Source organism: Talpa europaea (genome assembly GCF_964194135.1).
Source record: "Talpa europaea genome assembly, chromosome: 7".
Taxonomy (NCBI): Eukaryota; Metazoa; Chordata; class Mammalia; order Eulipotyphla; family Talpidae; genus Talpa; species Talpa europaea.
The window spans coordinates 33863986-33888601 of NC_140074.1; the positions used below are offsets into that span (position 1 = coordinate 33863986).

General features: G+C 37.9%; 1 protein-coding gene across 1 annotated transcript in view; it reads left to right on the forward strand.

Moving 5' to 3' along the window:
- GLIS3 (GLIS family zinc finger 3) overlaps positions 1–24616 on the forward strand; it is a gene marked incomplete at both ends in the record, with an annotated part of 438059 nt that overhangs the window by 75550 nt on the left and 337893 nt on the right. The window lies entirely within an intron of this gene.

The window sequence follows — 24616 nt, forward strand, 5'->3', positions numbered from 1 at the left end:
AAAATTATATTTTTTAATCAAGGTATTGTGGCTTACCATACTGTATATGATTTATGGGTATAGGTTCACACTTCTTCATATTTATGTTACCACAACACATATCCTCACCAAAGCACCCATAATCGTTCACCCATAATGCTGGATTCACTTCTGCCCCAATCTACCTACCTCTAGCTCCCCTTTTGATAGCTTTAATTCTTCAGTCAGATTTCCTGAGTTAGGTTTGGTTTAGTTTAGTCTGTCCTTTATTTAGTTTGTTTATATACCATAGTTGAGTGAAATCATCTTATATTTGTCTTTGTCCTTCTTACTTCTTTTTCTTTTTTTTTTTTTAAAGATTTGTTTATCTATGCATACAAGAGCTGGGGTGCAGGCCAGAGATGGGAGGTGATAAGAGGATTTACTAGAGACAGAGTGCACACTGGGAAGCAGAACAGGCAGATGTATTGAAATACACTGCTGAGGGGAGCAGCAGGCGAGACAGGAGAGGTCTGCTGTGCCATGTGGGTCAGCTCCCTGGCCAGGGATCTAACTCTTGCAGCAGTGGGTGTGGATAGCTTCATAGTGCTGTGTCCTTAACCCCTTGGGCCACCGGGGAGGCCCCCATTCTTACTTATTTTTCTTAATATTATGTTTTAAGTGTTAATTTAAATGTTTGTAGTATTCAACTATATATAAGGATTTTATTTTTCCAGTTCACTAAATAACGTGATATAGCTATTAATTTAAAAAAAATTATATAAAAATATGTTAACAAGTAGAAAAAAGATAAAAAGAAATTTTCATTTTGGGGTCAATGCCCAGACTCAGAGACAGCTTTCCCAGACATGCACATGCTATTCACACTGCCCAGATGGCTCCTCCAGGTACCAGACATCCCCAGATAACCACTGTTTGTTCTCATTCTGTTCCTTGCACATGGTCTAAAATTTTACTTAAAGAACTGTGTGATTTCACCAGAGATGCACTGAAGTTGACCTAGCACATGAGGCATTGAAAATCAGCCTGACATGTTTTGGCTCTTTCTACATTACACTTTATTCTTTCATTTATTCATTTATCCTTTTAATAAAAATGTAACAAAATCTACTAATTTTTTTTAAAGTTTGCTTTCAAGGGCCAAAAGTATAAGGCCTGTCTTCCTTGAAATGCTCTTTTTATTCCTTCATAATCAGAGCTCTGACCTTATATCTTGCCAATTCAGGTTCTGCCCTGCACTTTTTAGAATATTGACCTCCTTGCAGTTGCCTGCCCACACTGAGTTATTTCTTCCTGGAGCTTTGACCTCTCTTCTTGAAATGTTCTTTCCTTTACATTTTATTCCCTTTTTTTTCTTCTTTTAGTCATTCATAATATATTAGAATTGTTTGCCCCACTAGGAGGTTTCTTGCTGGTAGGATCATTTATTAATCTATTCTGTATTCCCATCATCTTACTTCTAGCTCAGTGCCCAGCTAATGTAGGTACTCAATAAATATTTGCTGAATGCATGCACATAAGCGTGTATGAATGTATGAATGGCAAATGAATAAGTGGAATGGGACAATTAAATAATCAAGTTTTCCTACTTTGCTAACAACCCTGACCAAAGTGTTTGTGAGTTCACAGATTGAAACCAGTACATAGGAGTGACCAGTTAACATAGAAGTTCCAGAAGTTTGTTGGTTGTTCAGAACTTGAGAAATATTGTCCCATATAAACAGTATTAAAAATTATGCTTAACTTCACTCTAGTCCACAAAAGATTATTTGATGCATCTTGTCACTGAAATACTGCTGAGTTGAAATTTAAAATTCTTAAAAAATAACAGGTATCACCTTTTAAATTATATTAAAATATTGTAAGCCACAGCTCATCTCAAGAAACTTTCAAAGGTTCTTTCTGGCATTTTGTAGCATATATTAAGACTGAGTGCTGGTAAAGGCATAGTACAGATAAGGAGGTAGATGGAGAGAATTTGAAAAATTCTATGGGAAAGTAAATATTTTCAAGAGCACCATGGATATTCTTTGGGTGATATTCTAATTCTACACCATGCTACGACTCTATAGCATTCTAAGATTATGCTGAGCACTACACAGTTTGGTAGATTTGCTAAAATTTATTGATTTGGACTCTTAAGTTGGCGAATTTTATGGTATGAAAGTGTAAAGTGTTTTGGAGGGCCTTCTCTGGTGGCGCAGGCGGTTGAGTGCAGCACTATGAAGCTGTCCATAGCTTCTGCAGTGCCTGTTCGATTCCGGCCAGCCAGCGAGGGTCCCACATGGCGTGGCAGACCTCTCCTGTCTTGCCCACTGCTCCCCTCAGCAGTTTATTTCCTCAGTTGGACTGTTCTGTTCCCCGCTCTGTCTCTGGTGAATCCTCTCACCCTCCTGCACATCTGGCCTATATCCCGTTTCTTGTATAAATAAATAAATCAATCAATCTTAAAAAAAAGTGTTTTGGAAAAAGTGCACACTGGATTTTTTTTTTATGTCAGTATGTTTAATACTTTTGTACGTAAGTCTCTTTTTTTCTGCCAAGCAGTGCTGACACACAACTGTTGTTCCTTCATGTCCCCTGCGCCAACCCAAATAATCTACTTGCATCAAGACACTGAAAGTACTATAGACCCACTCTGAAAATTTTACAGAGGAGAATTTGTATCCACAACAGAGATGTCTGCTTTCCCAAGTTGCTCGAGGCTTCTCCACCAAGTAGGGGTTCCCCCATTTCCCCTTAACACAGTACAAACCTGGCTTGGTGTTCTTTCTTTCACTCCTGTTCTATGGTAAAGACATAGTACAGATAAAGAGATATCTGTCTAGCAAACACATTCTTGCTCAAGCTTACTGAAGAGGAGGTTCTGTGTGTCAGTCCCTGCAGCCTAAGAAGCGTACCCAAGTAGGCTAATCTAAGCATCCACTCAACAAAAACAAGTCTGTCTTTTTTGGGGTTGGGGTATCATAATGTAACTGCTAAGAAAAATAAGAATATATGATTATATTCCTTACTCTATTCTAATTCTATTCCAATTGCTGCGTGGTGAATGAGATAAACTATCAAATAAACTAACATCCCTGTGCAGTTGCCTATCTTTACACAAGAATGTAAGTACTACTTAGTGTTGAAATGAGATTAGATTTAGATTAAGATAGTGTTTGCCCACAAATATGCTTAATCCACACCCTCCTATGTTGGGAAGGATAATCAAGAATTGACTGTAGTAACTTAAACTTTTGTTAATTATATTTAAATGTGCAATTAATTAATCTATAAATATTGTGTCCTCTTAATTGGTATTTTCAATAAAATGGCCTGAGCTAAAAAATTTTTTCTAGGGCTTACTTCTTTCTTAACCAGGTCAACATTTCATGTTTCCCATTAATTTCCTGTGACAATAAAAATGAAAGATACTGAAATTTATAAAATGAGTTTAAATTGCAATTGCATTTAAATTAACTGAATAATTAAAGTGCCTACTATGCAAGGCAGCAGCAGTATATTAGAAGAATCATTTATAGATCTCTGTGCTCAAGGACCTGAAAGTCAGACATGTAAACAGCTAATTTATAAATGATCTAAAATAAACATAAGATCCTGACAAGTAGGAAGAAGTAGAAGGAACTCCCTAATCAGTTGGCATGTAAACCTAGTCCACTTGAAAGCAATTTGCAAAGAATTATTACCAAATATTTAAAAAATATACAAATTAACCTAATGAGGAAAAGATGGATCTAAAAGAATCCATTGAAATAAATCTAATCAGTGCCCTTGATTGGCAAATGGAGAATGGAGGTATAATCTAATGGAGTGATTTTATAAAGTCATATAGTTGGAATGAAGGAGCCAGAGCGCAAATGAAAATTCATGAGTGTTGGTACTGCCACTTCCTCCAGTATTGTTGGCTTCATGCAAATGAAGCCAGATTAAGTTAGTGAAAATGGGGCTAATTAAGTAAATGAAAAAAAGACATGGAGTCTTTGCTTGGGAAATTATCAAACAGAGTAGCATGGAAATATCTGGTACAGAAATGCGTGTTCCTTGCAGAACTGAGTGATATGGTTAGTGTTGTTTACATAGCACCCTGGATTACTATGGTTAAAGTGACCCCGGTACTCTGAATTTCTATGTTGAATTTAAATTTTTGTACCTAAGATATTTATCATCTGGTTTCTGCTTTGTAACATTTAAGTAATGCACTATTCTTTCACTATAGCAGAGCTTCACACCCAAAAGTAGTCACCTGTCTCTCCAAGCCTTTCCAGCCAGACTGCAGTGTGCACAATGCTGTGTAGACATCACACTGGTCTGACCACCATCTCTTTCTGCTCCACACATCTATTCTTCACTGAGAAAAAGCATTATTAGAGTGAGAGACTAGGTGCTGAGATGGTAGGTACAAAACATTCAGAATGCTTTTATACATAGTAGGTGTTCAATAAATAATAGTCTGAGTGATCCTGATAATTATTACTATTGCTTTTTCAAGAGGTTAATTATGGCTAGTTTCCAAGATAGCCCTCAATAATCCTCACCTACCAGTTTATACCTTATAAGTCCCCTTCCATATAGAATCATGCAGGCCTATTTGACTGGCAAGTATTGTGGATGACGTGTGATTTTTGAAGTTAGGTCATAAAAAAAAACAAAAAGCATTTGTCTTGGCTCTAGGGGAGCCATCATGTAAGTAACCCTGTAGAGAAGCTCAGTGGAGAGCTGTGACCCTCCAGGGGTCACATGCACTTGGGAAACTATATAGTGCTTTCTGTTTCTGTATGGAAAACAAATTCTGCTTAGTGGGAATTCTTCCATATATAAGACAGTCAGTCAGATGGTAGTCAGGCATAAGGACAAATATCTAGTACAGGGCCTCTGAAATAGCATAGAAGTGGTAGTCTAAACAACACAGAACGCTGGATTACCTGACTGTTATCAGAGATCAGAGAGATTTGGAGGAGTAGGTATAGTAACCGAATGGCTAGAGGGGGCTTGTGGATGGTGCCCATGGGCCTCTTGAACCTTAAAAGACAAGAGATTAAAAAGGTTGTCTACAAGGAGTGTGTGCTGTACCTGGTCAGCCCCAATGCTCAGGAGATGGGTGGGTTCTCCCACATATCCTTAAGGGAGCATCTCTGAATAATGTCTGTGGAGAGAAGCTATGAATGAAGTGCTTTTTTTCATTGCCATCAGGCAAAAACATCCTCAGGATGATTGACTGACAGTTATCTGCTCATCTTTCAGCAGAACTGACACCTCTTCTTGCCTGTGAGCTCTTCTCAGTTCATCTTACTTATATGGGGTGGACACCTTGTTTTAACATCCAGGAGTACTTGTAGGATGCTGTATTCCCTACCTCCAGAAGAGAGTGGCATTCTGGATTGCCAGGGAGATGGTAGCAGTCGTGGAACAAAAGAGATACTACCAATTCAACACTAGTACTTGAGAACATCTAAACAAAACTTGTTTAAGATATTATTTAGGTTTCCAAAGCTTAGCTATTGTAAACAGTGCTGCTATAAACATAGGGGTGCAGGTGCTCTTTGGGATTGATGTTTCTGTGTCCTTTGGGTAAATACCTAGGAGTGGAATTGCTGGATCATATGGAAGCTCTATGTTTAGTAGGTCCAGAAATCTCCACACAGCTCTCCATAGTGGTTGGACCAGTTTGCACTCCCACCAACAGTGCAGGAGAGTTCCTTTTTCTCCACAACCTCGACAACATTTGTTGTTGCTAGTTTTTTTAATATGTGCCATTCTCACTGGTGTAAGATGGTATCTCATTGTAGTTTTGATTTGCATTTCCCTGATTACAAGTGATGTTGAACATTTTTTCATATGCCTGTTGGCCATTTGCATTTCCTCTTTGGAGAAGTTTCTTTATAGCTCTTCTGCCCATTTTTACTGGATCAAGAAGATGTGGCACATATACACCATGGAATATTACTCAGCATTCAAAAAAGATAAACACATGCAATTTGCAGCAACATGGATGGTGCTGGAAGGGATCATGCTCAGCGAAATAAGCCAGAAAGAAAAAGAGAAATACCGGATGGTCTCACTCATAGCAGGAGTCTAGAAAACCTAAATAAGGGACCAAGAAAAAGAATTACTATAAGAAAGTAAAAATCAAAATCAACAAACAACTATGAACCGGAGACACTCTATGGAGGGTGAGGGGGCGGGGAGGGGAGGGATTGGGGTCAAAATAAGGGGGTTGCAATTTTATGGGGAATATAAAAATAAAATTTATAAAAGAAAAGATATTATTTAATGGCAGTTTGCCTCCTGTCTCTCTCTCGTCCCAAGGTCTTGCATCTAAGATAGGAGGAATTTATGGCATATATATATATGTATATATGTATGTATATATATGTATACATATATGTGTATATATGTATGTATATATGTATATATGTATATATATATATATATATGTATAAAATCCCAAAAAGTCATATGAAGGTTTCCAGGTAGAGCAAGTAGAGCAAGAGCATGCCCTCTATGGGAAGAGACTGAACCTTGCTGTCTTTCATTCTATCTTACTTACTATATGGGTGAACATGATGGAGGCATCTGAATGGGATGGGGTTATTGCTGACCTAGAAATAAAATAGCTTTATTTGGTAGAAAACTCTGTCCCATAACCCTTAACCCTTAATTCCACCCAGTCCCCATCTTCTCATGTATGCCTTCCCTATCACCCCACTCTATTTCCTGTCTCTGCCCTTCACTGATCATCCCCAACTTAGCCTTGACACAGGTAACTTTTTGTAATTTGGAATCAGAGGAGCCTCTAGATCATGTTATTGTCAAGTGGCAAAAAAATGCCATTACTTGTCCAAGAAGATGATTTGGCATCATGGAGAAATAGGCTGTTCGAATTTCAAGATTACTTTCTTAAAAAAAGATTTATTTTATTTATTTATGCATACAAGAAATGGGTTTTAGGCCAGAAGTGTGGGGGATGCGAGGATTCACCAGGGACAGAGTGGGGAGCAGAACAGGTGGATCTACTGAAATACGCTGCTGAGGGGAGCAGTGGGTGAGATGGCAGAGGTCTGCTGCATCATGTGGGTCAGCAACTTGGCCAGGGATCGAACTCAAGTTGCAATGGCTGGTGATAGCTTGATAGCACTGATACTTTAACCCCAGAGCCAACAGGGAGGCCCTCAAGACTACTCTGACGTAGAAATGCTATTATACTGGTAGTTCACTTCTGTTCTAGAAAGTAATTTTAAATAACTTTTTTTTTTTAAAGACTAGCATAGTTTTCTCTCTCAATGGGAGGTTGTGTCCTGGGTTAAAGACTAGAGAAACTTAATAAATAAGGTTTCAAATTATCATCTAAACTAAGCATTTTGGAAGAGGGCTTTGTTAATAACAAACTAGGACTCTCCCGTATCCACAGGGACATACAGGTACCCTGTGCAAGGGATTTTTAGATAGAGCCTTTGAAAGCTGGGTACTAGTTTCACATATTTTATAATTAATGACAGGTTGTTTTAAATTGTTTTAGGTAGTGTCTTAATAATTTTCAAGAAAATATATGCATGTCTCCAGGGCAAACTTCTCAAAAGTGAAAGGAAGAAAACTTTTTGGTTTGCTCTTTATTAATAGTCTTAGTGCTCTCAAATTGCCAGTAAGTTTCTTTTGTCTGGTTCTCACATTTGGATTCTGTCTTTCATACTGAACATTTGCAGACTATCCAAATATAAACATCTTTAATGAAGCAGTAAGATACTGAGGCGAAACAATGTCCAAGGTGTGAATTATTGCACCATCGGTAACTCATACTGAAGTGTGACTTTTTTGTGATTGCAAAATGGCTGTTTGCCAAGTTGTATAACAAAAACCATGGTAATTACAGTCTTAAATAATTCATATTATCTTTTAATATCTATTTTTAAGTTAGTAGAAACTGTAAAATAAAAACCCAAATAGTAAAACCTCATCTTCAAATTCTTAAGTTTATTTAAATAGCTAGTGTTTATGCCTTAAAGATGTTTGTTTTTTTCCTTAGTGATTTTTAATAAATATTATTAATGGATAATGGGTGGGAATTAGATAATTGAAAAAGTATGTTGCGTGAAAGACGGGTAAACCTACATAGATCAGAAATAATTTTATACACTAGAAAATGGTGTATTAGACTTTCTGAATTTCCTTAGGAAGTTTGGATTTATATTTTTTTGTTTTTATCATAGTTAAACTATGATTCTTCTGACATGAATTATATAAGCACCTCAAATTTGGAATACCTAATATATATATATGTAGAACAAGCCCTAGGCAAGACTATCAAATAGGCAAAATCAATAACACTCACTAGCTATTTATTTTCATCAATGTAGCCACTAGATGTTCCTCACTCCAGATTTTCCTATGTATCAGTCCTCCCTAACTCTTCCTTATTCTGTTTCTTTATCTTAAGATTCTGATCTTGGGCCTCCCTGGTGGCGCAATGGTTGAGCGCTGGGTTGCAAAGCTGCCCGCAGCCTCTGCAGCGCCGGTTCAATCCCTGGCTGCTCCCCGGCCACCGGAGGAGGGTCCCACATGGTGCGCAGACCTCTCCTGCCGCCCGCTGCTCCCCTCAGCAGTGTACTTCGGTCCTTCTGCCTGCTCTGCTCCCCACTCTGGCTCTGGTGAATTCTCTCCCCCTCCCGCGCTTCTGACTGTACCCAGTGCTTGTATAAATAAATAAATAAATCTTAAAAAAAAAAAAAAGATTCTGATCTTTAGTCAACCTAAAGATGGTTAACACATAATAATGGTTCACATTATTTCCTATATTACTTTTTATTTTCTTGTTAGAAAAATGACCTGGATGAGTCAGTAGGTATTCCACGCATAAGGCAAAGTCAGTTGCGGGGACAGAAATCTTCTGGACAGGAGTATCTTTTTCAGCATTCCTTATATCTCCTTGTAGAAATGTCTGGCTCACCTAACCATCTTGCATTGTGGAACTGACCAGAGTCATTCTAGTTCACTTGGAAATAAAAACATATCTTTAAAAATATGAAACAGTTGCATGTAAGAGGTACTAAAACATAGGGCTTTTGAGAATGGATATAATAATTGTTCCATAAATCATTATATTTTCCTGAAGGTAATGATAATCAATGTGCTTTGACTCTTAGCTTCAGCTTGAAGAATAGAGGAAGAAATATTTCACATTGATTTGTCTTATCCAGGACCCAAGCTGCGATAGGAATTAGTGAATTCTGAAGAATGGCTGATGCATCTGCTGGAAATGTTCAGCATTTTGCTTTTTTTTTTCCCCTCTCTGTACCCCATTGTACTCTCACAGAAAGGAAAAAACCTTTCAGACTCACAAGAATACCTTTCATGAGAATTCTTACTGTCTCTGGGACACTGACTTCCTGAACTCTCTAAATCTCTGTGTGGGTTATAAACCCTCCTTTTGCATCCTGGAAAGGTTGGCTTCATAGACACTGAAAGAGATCTTAGAAATCATCTAACCCAGTAGTGTTTTATTTTATTCTTTAGAGACTCTAGGGGATCCTCTGATGTATAGGTGGAGGGTGCCTGAGAAGGTGTGGTTTGTTGCTTCAGAACCGATACCTTCACTTTTATCTGGATTGTACATTGGGTTGTGTGTAAAATTGCCTAAATTTGAAAGATTGTGATTTACATAAAGTGACAGTCTTAAGTTTTCCAACTAATTAATGGCAAGGTCTTGTTTTAGAATATGGCTCCTGATCCTGTGCAGCTCCTGTTTGCAGAGGGCTACACTTATGAAAAGGGGGCCATAAACTTCCAATCAATTCATAAATAGAGAAATGAAGAGACACTCATAAGAGAGAATAGGCCTTTCTAGAAAATCTGCAACTACATTGGATTCAGGAATATAAATTAAAATAGTGGTGATTTTTTAAGTTTGTTTTTTTCCTACCAAATTGGCAAAGATGATAATACTCAGTGGCATTAAGATTGGAGTTTTTTTTTTTAAGATTTATTTATTTATGCAAACAAGAACTGGGGTACAGGCCAGAGATCGGGGGCGGGTTGTGAGAGGATTCACCAGAGACAGAGTGGGGAACAGAACAGGCGGACTGACTGAAATACACTGCTGAGGGGAGCAGTGAGCGAGACAGAAGAGGTCTGCTGTGCCATCTGGGTCATCTCCTTGGCCGGAGATGAACTTGTACTGCAGTGGCTGCGGATAGCTTCATGGTGTTGCGACTTAACCCCTTGAGAGATTGGAGTTCTTAATGTGTGTTTTGGGTTATAAATTTTGGGTACCATACTACATAAAAAATTTGAAAAATGTTTGATGTGTTAGCCCTATCAGTTGGTAAACTTTGGTGGAATTTGGAGAGGTGGGTTTCACAAGTCACATCCTTTCTCACTGGACTATGTATGCATACTCACTGAGAATACATTCCATGCAGGGAGTAAATATGTTGACTGTCTTCTATATAATTCAGTATTTCTACTTTTAGAAATTGATGCTAGGAAAAGAAAATATGATAAAAAATGTGCATACAGATGTTTTTGCAATATTTTTGTTAATAGTGAAAAATCATCTCTACCCCTAAATACACAACAGTGAAGGAACTGTTAAATAAACTATTAATGTCTGTATGATGAACTATTAAAATTAAGTTTACAAGTAGTTTTTTTGGGAAGTGTTAAAACAATTTTAATATACAGTGAAGTGAATAGAACTTCAAGCAAAATTGCATATGAAATATAATCTGGAATGCTTTAAAAAAATGAACAAAGACTAGAGAAAAAGAGCCTAAAATGCTATGATTATCTCAGAGAAAGTACCTGGGTAGTAAGATTATGAGTAATTGTTAATTTCTCCTTTGATTTTAAAAAATATTTTCCCAACTTTCCATATTGTGCATTGTTCCTTTTATAAAAGGGGGTAAAATCCATTCTTTTTTTTTTTTTTTCTCTTGTGGACAAATCCACCAAGAGAGCCACGAATGCTTGGTTCTGAGTACTTTCTGATACAACCGCGAGAGAGAAAAGGGCCAAAGCCTGTGCTTATTTGGATCTGCGAACCGAAGTGATTTCCTTGTGTCATTTGTCATTCTGTTATTCAGCAAAATGGCAGCAAGTTATAGGTAAAGGATCCCTGGGTTTATGTTTGAGAGGTAGTGTTTAGGGTGCAAATAAGATTCATCAATCCAGAGACACTTCCTTCTAGCTCACTAGAGGGAGAAGCCTTGGGTTTCAATTGCTATGTCATTTCCTATCTATGGGACTGTGGTCAAATTAGGAAACTTTCTGGACCTCATGTTTTTTAAGTGCCAAATGAACATGATGATGCCTTTTTTGTAGTGTTGTTTAACTAAGGATAAATAGGTAATGTGTTTAACACAGTGCATCTCTTGGGGGAGAAGAAATCTTCATTCTGCATTCCATGTTTGTTACATTTCTTTGCTGCAAATGGGCTTTCTCCCATTACTATGGGAGTTGTATAAGGGAGAAAGTACCTGGGCTTTGAAAATGGGGTTTCTTCATCCATTACAGTGCAATCTTGGGTAGATATAATCTTGAGAATCACAAGGATGTTCCCAACTGAGTTGATCATTCTGGGAACTCCAAGAGTGACAAATGGCAGTTTCTGCTTATTAGGGGCTATGGACTTCCACGGTTAAGAACTTTATATTTATGTGTGTTTTTTTTTTTTTAAAAGATTTGTGTTTTTTTATTTATTTATACAAGCACTGGGTACAGTCAGAAGCGTGGGAGGGTGAGAGAATTCACCAGAGCCAGAGCAGGGAGCAGAGCAGGCAGAAGGACCGAAGTACACTGCTGAGGGGAGCAGCGGGCGGCAGGAGAGGTCTGCGTGCCATGTGGGACCCTCCTCCGGTGGCCGGGGAGCAGCCGGGGATCGAACCAGCGCTGAAGAGGCTGCTGACAGCTTTACAACCCAGCGCTCAACCGCTGCGCCACCGGGGAGGCCCTATGTGTGTTTCTAAGAGAAGATATAAAAATTATAGTAATTTTTTTTTCAGTTGCTAAAATACTAGCTTTTTATGTGTATTTGTGACTCGGACAAGGCATCTAGCTCAGGATGCACTCCAGTCTGTGGAGGAAGAGACATTTCTTTCCAGCTTCCTTAGTCGACCTCCATCCTCCCCGTGTTCAGTGCCCTAAATCTACTTCTTTCTTAGTCCTTTCAGAAAACTGCTGTCAAATTTTTCATTCCTGAAAAAATAACACTATTAACAGGTTTTGATGTTACCTTTAAAAGATGTGTTTGCTTTGAATGAAAAGACATCTGGCTAAGAGTACTGGGTTCTTATAAAGGAATTCTGAGGTCTAGATAGCAAAAGAGAAGTTAGGATGTAGGGCGACCATCCAGAAAGGTCTTAATGTAACTTCTGCAGAAAGTTCATGTTCTTGCCATTTGCTCTTTAAAAGAAGGAAGGAGTGCTGAACTCTGACAACAACCATGTGCTCAGAGATTCCTCACTGTTGGTGCAGGGTTCTCTGGTTCCTCTTCCTTTGTGCTCTTGGCCTATTTCTGAACCACCTCACTATGCCAAATGTCAATAGCCATATTTGCTGTGAAAATGATCTTGTCTAGATTCCTGAAGCTGAGGGCTTTTGCGGGAATAACTAAAATGTAAATGAATCATTAAATAATTAAAATTGGAATTGTGTTTACTGCCTCCTGGGACAATGCCTGGGAACCTGCATGTGAGATTGGCACAGGTCTTTAAGATGAAGAAACGATAGCATGGGATTTAGAAGTCAGTAATTCCAAAGGAACAATTAATTAAAAAAGGAGGTTAATTCACAGTTTACAGACATAGCATCTGCTTGTTTAGCATATGCAATAAAAAGCAAAGTAATGGTAGATTTATAAAAATGTCAGTTAGATAATTCATGACCATATATACTAATCATTTTTTCATAATGCAATTTCCCCTCCTCTCAAGATTCTCACTAAAATATTGTTTTAGAACAGAATGTAATACACTCGGTGTCTTTTATGACAGATTTTCTAAGCTGTAAGGATTTATATAATTTTTGTATGCTATATTTGCCAATGGAATTTCTGGAAACTTTTTTTTAATCAGTGTTGATGTATTTTCCTTGGGATGTCCAAGCAATAGCTAGGTGAAGTTCATAGGCTATTTTCTGGTAACACATATATTACATATATGCATATATATGTATATGCATATAATGCATGCGGCCTATTTAATTTGTTGATAACGAGAATGTGTATCTTATTGCAGAAGAAATTCACACTGTTGCTCTATCCTTTGCATATTTGTATTTTCCTTCATTATTTAGGGTTCATTATTTTAATTGTTTTTCCTCCTAGAGAGATGTCTTGCTGTAAAAGGTTTTCATGGTCTTAACTACTTACGCAGCATTTTCAAGAGAGATCTAAATATGCTGAAACATGAAAGCTAAAACTGAGAATGAGATGTGGAAATTTAAGATTTTTAATTTGTAGGAGATTGTAGGCTATTTTTCTTTATGAAAGTATGTGTGAGTGCGTGTGTGTGTGTGTCTTAAGGGGGTGCCCAGACTAGGATTCCTGTCTTCTTTTACTAGAAGCTCAAGAACATAAATCACTTAAAAAAGGATCTTCTACTATTTTTCAATGATAAATTTTGGATGTAGAATTTTACAGTAACATTTGGGAAAATGTTATTTTCGGGGGGAAACCTCAAGGATCACTTCTTGTGTTAAAAAAATACACAACTCCTAAATATAGTAGCATACTTGTGAAGATCTGAAAGACTTTGTTTGAGAAATTTCCTCTTCCCATCTCTTTTCAAAAAACCTTGAAGCTATTTACAATAGAAGTGTATATAGCATAATTAATTAAAGAAGAGTTAGGGGCAAATTAGGGAGTGAGAATACAGGTGATGAAAGAGGAGGAAATGAATTGCCAACTGAAGTAAGAGCATAATTACTAAAATTGAGGACATTAAGGGCTTAATATTAATGAATCTTACTGAATTTAGCCACTTAAGAGCTATAGATATGTTTCCCGTTTTTATTCCTACTTTGGCTGATTTCTTCAATGATATTGATATGCTGCTCCCATCTCCCATCCTTTGCCAGACTTGACCATCAGGTAAAACTGGGCAGTGAGTTCTTGTTGATATGTGGAAAGATTTAGATGCAAGGTTAACAAGTTCTGAAAGGGTATTCCCTGGGCAGAAAGTGGCCCACAGCTATATTTTGTTAAGTCCAGTGTTAAAAAAAATACAGCTAATAGAAATGAAAGAAAACACATAAAAACTCACTTTGACTTCTATGGAAAATTGAAAGAACAACCAACCTTCCAGCCTGCTTTTCTACATAGCAGCAGGTAGCCCCTGCCCTCTGTAGATGGAGCTTGTGCTCTTCCCATCTGTGGCTTGGAGGGCAGTTGTGATGAGGCCCCTGACTAAGACAATCCTGCTTGCAAACAGTTTATAGTCTTCCTAACAATACTTATAGCTTGGGCTTGTTTCTGAGTGATTTTCTGTGATTTTTGATTGGTGTATAGACTTCTTTTATCTGTGGAGAGCAAATACAAAGTCCTTTTGTACCATAATTCATCTAGATGATACATCTCTATTCAATAATGATTCATTCACTCCTCCATTTATCATCCATTCCAAACACATTTATATCATGTTTACTATGAAAATTCAGGTCCAGATAATGCTGTCTGTAGTTGATAGTTTAGAAAGAACTGAATAGCCTTTTATATAAAAGGGTGTTTTAAAAATATTGAACATTTGAGATTGTGGATAATCTTAAATGTTTAGAATTAGCCCAGATTCTCACTAGGAGTGTATCAATTACTCAGTATGGGCACCTCAGTGGACTAGAAGACCATGTAATCCTGTCAGTGTTCTGCTGACTCTTAGGAATGGAATAGTTAAAGACTGCATATATTGAGGTTTGGAGCTGAGCCATTACCCCAGAAAAGAACGCTCACTCATAGTAAAAAAGATCAATGCAAATACATGACTTTCTAAGTAAATAAGAAAATATGTATTCATGTGAATTTATTCCAAGCTTGAATGTGATGCATTTTGGGGGCACCTATTTTTTTCTCAGATTCTAGCATTTGGAGCAGAGCTAAACTTCAGTTTTCATATACCCTTAAATACAATATACCTGTTAAAAAAGAGGCATTTTACAAAAAAGAAACTTTCAGCAATTCTGTTAATTATTGGAATTTAAAAGAACAATAAATATTTTTAGTCATTATTACCTCAGAGATAACACACACAAAGATTTCTCAATCTTTGGTTCTTGGTTTTCATTTAAATGAGTTAAAATTGTATTCCTTAGGCACCAGCCCTTTTCAGTCATTTAATTCTTTAGCCAGTTGACATTTGAGCATCTGTTCTGTGTGTGGTACTGTAGTTCCAAGTCACCCTCATGAAACCTGCAAAGTCTAAACACTGTAGACCCAGTTTTAAGCTTAATCTATGTGAAAAGGAAAAGAGTTCCAACCATTTTAGTCAGATTCCTTTCATAAGACTGCTTTTGTATTAAATTTTTATATCATGCGAAAACTTTTCAATCCATTAAAGGTCACACTGGATGATGTATGCAGTTCTTCTTTCAAATAGGTCAAAATAAATTCTTAAAAGACATCAATCAGCAAGATTTACTTTCTTATTCCAAATTTTGAAGTCTGCATCTGCTTTTATTTTTTTAACGATTTATTTATTTATACAAGCACTGGGTACAGTCAGAAGCGTGGGAGGGTGACAGAATTCACCAGAGTCAGAGCGGAGAGCAGAGCAGGCAGACTGATGATGTACACTACTGAGGGGAGCAGCAGGCGGCAGGAGAGGTCTGCGCGCCATGTGGGACCCTCACCAGGTGGCTGGGGATCGAACCTGTGCTGCAGAGGCTGCGGGCAGCTTCGCAACCCAGTGCTCAACCGCTGTGCCACTGGGGAGGCCCGTCCCCTTATTTTTTTAAACACCAAAAATGGAGGCCCAACACATTTCATTCTTGAAGGCTTAGCTTAAGCTATTGCCTAGATTGTCTTTTAGTGACTAAAAGAACTCTTTTATCTTCATACTGTTTTGGTGACTATATGTATATTGTCATATCCATCCCTACAGAGTTGAATTGTAATAAATACCCTTTACATGGCGGAAACTCATAGTATTTCAGGAATGAGTGATTGGTATGCTAAATATGACTTATAGGTGATACTAATAAAAGTGTATTCACCATGTATGTGGGTGGTGATAAATTTCATCCTTAGAAACTATTCATCACTATCACATGACTCCCTTTGTGTGATCTGTATGTGCTAAGTATCGTGAGCACAGTCCTCATGACAGGTATGTGATTTTTAAATTAAATAATTAATTGACCAATTTCTTTTTTACATAGTATTTAGAGTGAAGGACTTTGTATTTGTGCTTATTATAGAATTGGGTTAGGACATGTAAGCAACTCTGCACGTTTTGCAGATTTGGTTAGAGCATAGATAACTTTCTGAAGATTTTGCAAAGTAGGGAAAAGAGTTCCATTGTGTTTTAGTCACCAAATTAGATTTGCCTGCTTTGGGGTCAGAGCAATCTGACTACATTAATTGCTTGATCTTCAATATACTGTGCCTGATGGATTGATTTCAAAGTTTCCCATTGCACTGGGAGTGTGCTCTCACACCAGCCCCCAAGGTTGGTTGCAGTCTCATGTTGGTTTTAGAAAATTGATCAAAACAGTACAGGCCTATTGACTAGCCCAGCTTCACTTCTTCTAGCTGGACAAACTTACTTGCTCTTCCTGCAGGAAACTCCCCCAGGTCTACATTCAAGCCTCTGCTCATGTGAGTGACCCTAACATAAACTTCTCTCTAACTTTATTAATTCATATCTTTACTGCTCTTAAGATCCTACTTGATACTCTAGAAAAGTTTCCCTAATTACCTTTAACTCATACCGAACACTCAATGTCTATTTTATCACTTTAGCCTTCTTGAAGGCAGGAATCATATTTACTGTTCTTACTGTTTTTCCAACAGGAAAATTACTATATAAATGATTCACTTTTTATCATCGGATCAAAGACGCTGGTGATGGCTAGTTTTTCTTTAAAATCCTCTGGTTCAACCCATTCTTTTTTTATTTTAACATTTATCATTTTTAAAATTTTTTTAGACAATATTTGCTTCCCCCACCCCCTCAGATTGAGTCCCCATAGAATTTCCTTCCCCAAGGCATCCGTGCACCATCACCACAGTTCCCTATTCGCCTCCTTCCCTCCCTCTCACCCCTCTCCTTCCTCCTCCCCTGCAGTATGTCCCTGGTTTATAGTTGTCTGTTTTTGCTTTGTTGTGTTTTGTACTGTTACTATTTTTTTATACTGATGTCTTATTTGGTTCCCCTATACTCCTGTTATAAGTGAAACCATCCGATATTTTTCTTTTTCCTTCTGGCTTATTTCACTGAGAATAATTCCTTCTAGCTCCATCCACGTTGCTGCGAATGGCATGAGTTTATCTTTTTTGATTGCTGAATAATATTCAATTGTGTATATATACCACATCTTCTTGATCCAGTCATCTATTTTTGGGCATTTGGGTTGTTTCCAGGTTTTACCTATTATAAGTAGTGCTGCAGTAAACATAGGTGTACAGTCAACCCATTCTTATTTTGCTCATGAGAATATTGTGTCTGACAGAAGTTGCAGGTGCATTTGGTGACTGTTACTGATTGCCAACTATGTAACTATGATGTGTTTTTATTTTTATGTAATTTCAGGCTTAATAGAAAAGTTGCAAGAACAGTAAAACAAACTTCCCTACTATTTTTTTTTAAGATTTATTTATTTATTTATACAAGCACCGGGTACAGTCAGAAGCGCGGGAGGGTGAGAGAATTCACCAGAGCCAGAACGGGGAGCAGAGCAGGCAGAAGGACCAAAGTACACTGCTGAGGGGAGCAGCGGGCGGGAGGAGAGATCTGCGGGCCATGTGGGACCCTCCTCCAGTGACCGGGGAGCAGCCGGGGATCAAACTGGCACTGCAGAGGCTGCGGGCAGCTTCGCAACCCAGCGCTCAACCACTGCGCCACCGGGGAGGCCCTTCCCTACTATTTTTACCCAGATTTCCCAAATATTTTTTTAAAAATCACATTTGCTCCATCACTTCTGCTCTCTACATTTTTTTGAACCATTCAGAACAAGTTGCAGACACAGTGCCCCTTTACCTCTAAGTACTTTAGTTTTTATTCCTAAGAAAATTCTCTTATGTAACCCCATGGTACAGTTATCAAAATTGGAAATTAACATTAATACATATTATTATCTGCTACACAGACCTTAGTGATTTCACCAATTTTTCCAGTGTCCAAAGAAAATCTTGGATCAAACTTAAGTGGCAGCTTGATAATTGCAGCACCAGAGCTTGCATTTCAATGTCTCCTGTTCTTTACCTCTCTAGGCTGAAATGAGATCTTTAGAAACCACCTCTGACAACACCATGGTGTTATCTGAGAACTTTGATAAACCTCTTAGGGCTTTCAAAGTTCTTTAGTAACTTCCAGAAATGTGGGACAAGTAATGATGTTATTTTTTTTTTTAAGGTCAGTGAATGCAAAGTGTCAATCTTGATGTCATTTTTTATGCTTACCTTGTGTTTGCCAAGCAGTAGCAGTCTCATTTATGAGATTAAAATTCAGAGAACTACCAGTTGACAATGTTGGACAGCAGCAGAAACCTTGACCAACAGTTGATAGAGTTGATGATGCCTGAAATGTAGAGACAGGACAATCAGCTCTTTCCTCTTTTCATATTGAAGATGGTGGTCATAATCTCTGACCTTATAGTAAAGCAATACCAGAGTACTCTGAGATTTAGTTTAAAAAAGTCATCACTTATAAATCAAATAACTTATTTTCCTACATTACTACCACGATATTCCAAATTTTCTAGATATGTAACAGTTAGAGAATCTGGATTAAACATTGATGTTTCAATGACCAAGGCTTGTATCTATTTCAGTGGAGTTCCTTGTTAAACTTACCATAAGGCATCCCAACATGGGCTCCAGCATTAAAGAGAACATAGTACAGCAGAGTTTGCTGTTAAAGAATTCAGCTGGAAAAGAATTTGTCACTGTTCAAAGGTTTGGGGGATAATTACAACAATCATAAAAACAGAAAATGATACGTAAATCTTTTTTAAAGTAAAAATGTTGGCTTATTTCTCAAAATGTTTCTATTACTTAATACTGTGAGTATCAGAGCCTTTGTTCAGCACATAATGTTCAGGGTAATTTGGTAGACATGAACTAAAGATCCTTTAAACAACTTGCTTTTATCACAATTCAATTTTGTTCCTTTATTCAGGCATAGTGACATTCACTTAGTGACTTTGTTGTGGGAACATTTCTTTGCATATAATATACAGAATGTTCAAACGTAGTCTGTTTTGGATCATTATCCATTACTTTGGGCTTTCTTGGATGAAACAAATGGAGTCCAGTTAACAGCCTCAAGTAAAAAATATCTGCAAGACATGACTTCCCTTATACATATAATAAGAGGGGAAAAAAAAACCCTTCACTTTTGGATATACTTTAGACAGTCATTTACAACAGAGAGCTCCTCTGAAGCTTTGGTAAACAGGAGAAGAAAGAGAAGAGAGAAAGAGGAGAGAGATGAGGGTGGCAGGGAGAAAGACAACTTGTGTGACTAGCTTGCTGAGTTTCAAGTTGAAACCTTTGCTGTTAAGAAGGGAGGGTAATGTTGCATTTGACCTGAGAAGTTATGTTATCTCTACTTGGTAGGAACAGACTTTAAACTTGAGTCCAAGACCACTGTGTTCCACTTGTAACTCTTCACCTCCTCACTGCTGGCCCTTGAGAATGTGCTCTCATCAGTATCCTTGGAGATTCTGACCATACTTGAGCAGTGGAGAGGAATAACCAGATCAAAAATGGCATCTTGAAAAAAACACTTTGAAACCAACCTAGGATTTTAAGATGATGCAGTAGCCACAAGTGTGATATAAATCAGCCATTTCATCTGTTAGAAAAAAAGGATTTTTGTTGGGTTTGGAGGAAAGCATATGAAAGGCAGCCCATGCAGTGAAAGGAACATGAATGGGCCATGGGGAACAGACAATTCCAAATTCTGATATTTCCAATTTTACAGGTCATGTGATCACCTTGAGTGTGTTACTTAATCTCTCTAATATTCACTTTATATACCATGAAAATCTTACACTCATTTAGTAGGTCTCTATTGGGTACCTACTATGTATCAGCACTTTGTCAAGCACAGAGGACTCATGGATGAATAAGACACTGCTCCTCTCTTCAGAGCTCAGAACCTGGGAGACTCATAGTGAGACTTATGTGAGAACATATGTGAAATCCCTTAGCACACAGTAGGGACTTAATATATTTTATTTTTATTTCATATTTGTTCTTTTAGTTATCCATAAAATGAGGAAACCCAGAGATTTCACAAGAATTTAGCAATTTTAGTCAATGATTCCCATTACCTCCCACACAGCCCCTCCTAATTAGGAAATGCCATAACTTGGAATTGGACCAGATGGAAGCATAAATATATGGAATCTGTACTGAAATGAGTAAGCAAATGTGAACTCCTATTCTAGTTTTGCATCATTATCTTTTTGCTCTTGGGTGATTCACTTCACTTCTCTGGTAGGCATTAATGTCAATAATAGAATGAGAATGTGGATTAATTGGGAATGGTCTTTATCCTTTCTGATTCAGCATTAGTTGATTTTGCTTCTGGACCTCCACTTGAATAGATGGTATGTGAAATTTTTGGTCTTTTTTATATCACCTTGCCCTCAAAGTTTTATTGATGTTGCTGGAAACAGAAACACTGATTTGATTTCAACCTTGATTCAGTTGATTTTATTCTGTTCTTTCCTCTTAATGTTGGGTGTTGGAGCAAATGGAAGAGGAATGAGAAGAGGAAAGTTGATATAGCTGTCTCCATATCTTACAGTCTGCCCTTTTAATTAAACGTGAGCTGACTCTTGGGTTCTCTGTTTCAGTGCTAACAACACAAGAGACCGAGTTCCCTCTAATCTAATGTCTTCACCAATGTTATTGTTTTTACTTGTAGCACTGCACGCTTAGCCTAACTTACAGAATACCAAAGCCTAACAGTGAGCAATAGGATGGCTTTTCATGGTCATTTTACATCCAAAAACCAAAATTTCTGAAAGGAGAAAGGTACATTTTCCAGATTGATCAGTTGGTTAGCAGACAGACCAGACCTTGAACTTTCATCTCTCATGCAGCTCTCTTTTGTTTTGCCAGTGCTTTAAAAATCATTATTTTTATGGTTTATTCATTGCATTACTTCTTAAGAATCAAACATAATGTGCCTTACCTCATCTCTTTTGGTAAAGATTTTCTTGGAGCTCCCATCTTCCTCATTCTGTGGTCTCTTTATGTCATGTGAGGTTCTCCGCAGTGCCTCCTGGACTGAGAAGATTTCCTTTCCAACCTTTAGTGTATTCAGAGCAGTGTTAGGAAAGGCTTTGAGGTGCTCCTAGTCACCCATAATCCCACTTCTCTCTTTTATCCTGTTTGCTTCTTAATAAATTCATTAATCATGACTAACAGTTTTAGAATGCTTAATATGAAAGACATGGTGTCAGTTACAGCCCATCAGAATAATGATATGATATATAGTTTTTCAAATTTTTCAACATGGGGAAGTGAAGGTGTAGAGAAGCTCTGTGCTTTATCTGAGGTTCCAAGTCCAGTAAGCAGTGGTTCTAGGATTTGAAGTGGTCTCATTCCAGAGTCTTTGCCTTCAATACTGTGGTATATTCCCCTCCCACTCTATTCCCTATAGCTACCCCATCCCATCTAAGACATGCTATCTCTTCCTTTTCTTTTTTTTAAGATCCCTGTCTTTCTGCAGCCCTAATCATTGGTGATCCTCTGAGTTTCACCTCTGTCCCTATTCTCTGTCCTTTATATATGTGAACCTTGGGCAATATCACCTGCATTGAAAACTCTGTACTTATCAATACCTCTGGAACCTGCTTCCTGCCCCATTTCTGGCCTCCTCTTCCTTCATGTAGTTCTCTCTGGATATCTGCACAGTGATCTCATACTCAACTTGTTTAAAATCATGGGACCCCTTTGGTGACTGGAGTAATTGCCCTTCAGCCTAGAGAGGGGAGATACTTTGGAGGTTTTCTAGGTTCTGCTGCAATGAAACTCTTGGTGTAGTCTTTGACACAGTGCATCTGGATATTAGAAAATACTTTTTTTTAAAAAATATTTACCTCTAAACAAATCAGAAATTTATTTTTCCCCTAATGGAAAAGAATGTGCTTTTAAAGGTATAGGATGATTTTTTTCTTTTGCCTTCGATATTCAAGTAGGTGTTTATATCAAAAGGAGCTGTGCAGGGATGATGTTGGAAATGGCCTTGTCACCATGACTGAGATTTCTTCAGCATCTGATCTTAGCCATTCATGGAACCCCAAAGACAGGATGAAACCCAGCCCATGAGGGTTTCCACAGGTTCCAGTAGCTTAGTGTATCAAACCATAGAGTGATACCTTGAAAGGGAAACCACAAGTAATATTTGAAATTAATCTCTCTTTGCTCCCTTTTCCTGCCTTTAACCTCTAGCTACTCTGCTATCTTTGGTTTATATGGCTCTATTTTTATCAAGATTAAACTTTTTTTGTTTATTTATTTCTTTGTAGTCTGCTCTGTGTCTTATTTGGGAAAGTTCATTTGGGTTTTTTCCCTCTTCTTTCCTGAACCATAAATTTTTGTTCTCATATAACCCTCTCTCTGAACACAGTATCTTTTACTTCCTAATATTATTTGTTCCATGCTTATAGGATGTTCTTTGCCATCTAATTTTAGCTTCTACATAATGCCCTCTAAGCAGACTCTTCTTTGGAAGGATAAAAGCTATGGTTAAGATGTCACTTCCCATAAATCAGTTTTGGTGAAGATGAAGGCAGCTGTGGGCAGGGGAGGAGGGAGCAGAAATTCATGAAGCCTGACCCTTTCAAAGTCAGTTTAATCCTCCCTCTTATCCCTGTGTCTCTATGCTACTCTTTGGAGGGTGGATGGACCCTCTTTAACAAGAAGGAATGAGCTTTTGCATTGTCTGCCTTTGTCACAACAACAAAAGCCTGGAAAATTCCAATTAATTAGCAAACCTTGGGCTAATGAAAGAATAAAACCAAAAAAGAAATGCTCTAAGCTTTCTGAGAGGCATACACATGTGAGGACAATGCTGATTTCAAATATTTGGGACTGTTTGTATAATTTTCCCAGGGTTTGCCTTCCTCAGATACAGAGAGATAAGACCCGAGAAACAAGAGCAAGGATTTGTCAGAGTCAGGATGTAATAACATTGCTGGCTTTTCAGGACACTGATCCACTCTCATTTGAAGAAGGTAGTTAAATGTGGACTCATACACTCAGGGAAATTAAAACCAGAATCTCAACTCTGCACATTGTGTGTTTAGAGGAAAACCTGGCAATTGGACCAGCATTAAGTAGGTTGTGAAATAAGGTTGAAGTTAATTATTATGAGGGGCCAAGAAATCACTGTACCATTGTGTCCTTGAATGAGGACTTGGAACCAGCATGACTACTATAAGCATATGGTGATGAAAAACAGTGAAATCACTCATTTGTCCTTTATTATATATTTTTTATTAATGTACCATTGGTTTACAACAATATATATGATTCAGAAATATAGGATTCCACCTCTTCAGGTGTATGTTACCACACCACACCCACCACTGAGGCACCCATAGTCCTCTACCATAGTCCATTGCGCCTCTTCCTCACTTTGTTTCTGTCCTTTCCCTCCCCCTCTTGTTGCCTTAGTTTTTTTTTTTTTTTTAAAGATTTATTTATTTATTTATTTATACAAGCACTGGGTACAGTCAGAAGTGCGGGAGGGTGCGAGAATTCACCAGAGCCAGAGTGGGGAACGAAACAGGCAGACTGATGAAATACTCTGCTGAGGGGAGCAGCGGGCGTGGCAGGAGAGGTCTGCGCGCCATGTGGGACCCTCACCTGGTGGCCAGGGATCAAAACGGCGCTGCAGAGGCTGCGGGCAGCTTCACAGCCCAGCGCTCAACTGCTGTGCCACCAGGGGAGGCCCTGTTGCCTCAGTTTTATAGTCAGATTTCTAGGGTTTGCTTTTGGCTTGGTGTTGTATCACTCTTTGTTTTGTTTCTCTATATTCCAACATATGAACAAAACCACCCAGTATTTGTCTTTCTCTTTCTGACTTACTTCCATAATCCCTCCAGTTCCATCCATGTTGTCACAAATGGCAAGAATTCATCCACTATGTATATATACCACATCTTCTTTATCCATTAATCTGTCCTTGGACACTTAGGTTGATTCCATAACTTGACTATTTATTGTGAATAATGAGACAGTGAACATAAGACCACATATATTTCTTTGAATTAGTGTTTTTGCATCCTTTGTTTATATATCAATAAGAGGAATAGCTGGGTCATATGGTAGCCCTATTTTTAATATTTTGAAGAAATTCTATGCTGTTTTCCATAGGAGTTGGACCAGTACACATTCCCACCAACGGTTTACCAGGGTTTCTTTTTCTCTATATCCTCACTAACATTTGTTGTTTCTAATCTTTAGGTATGG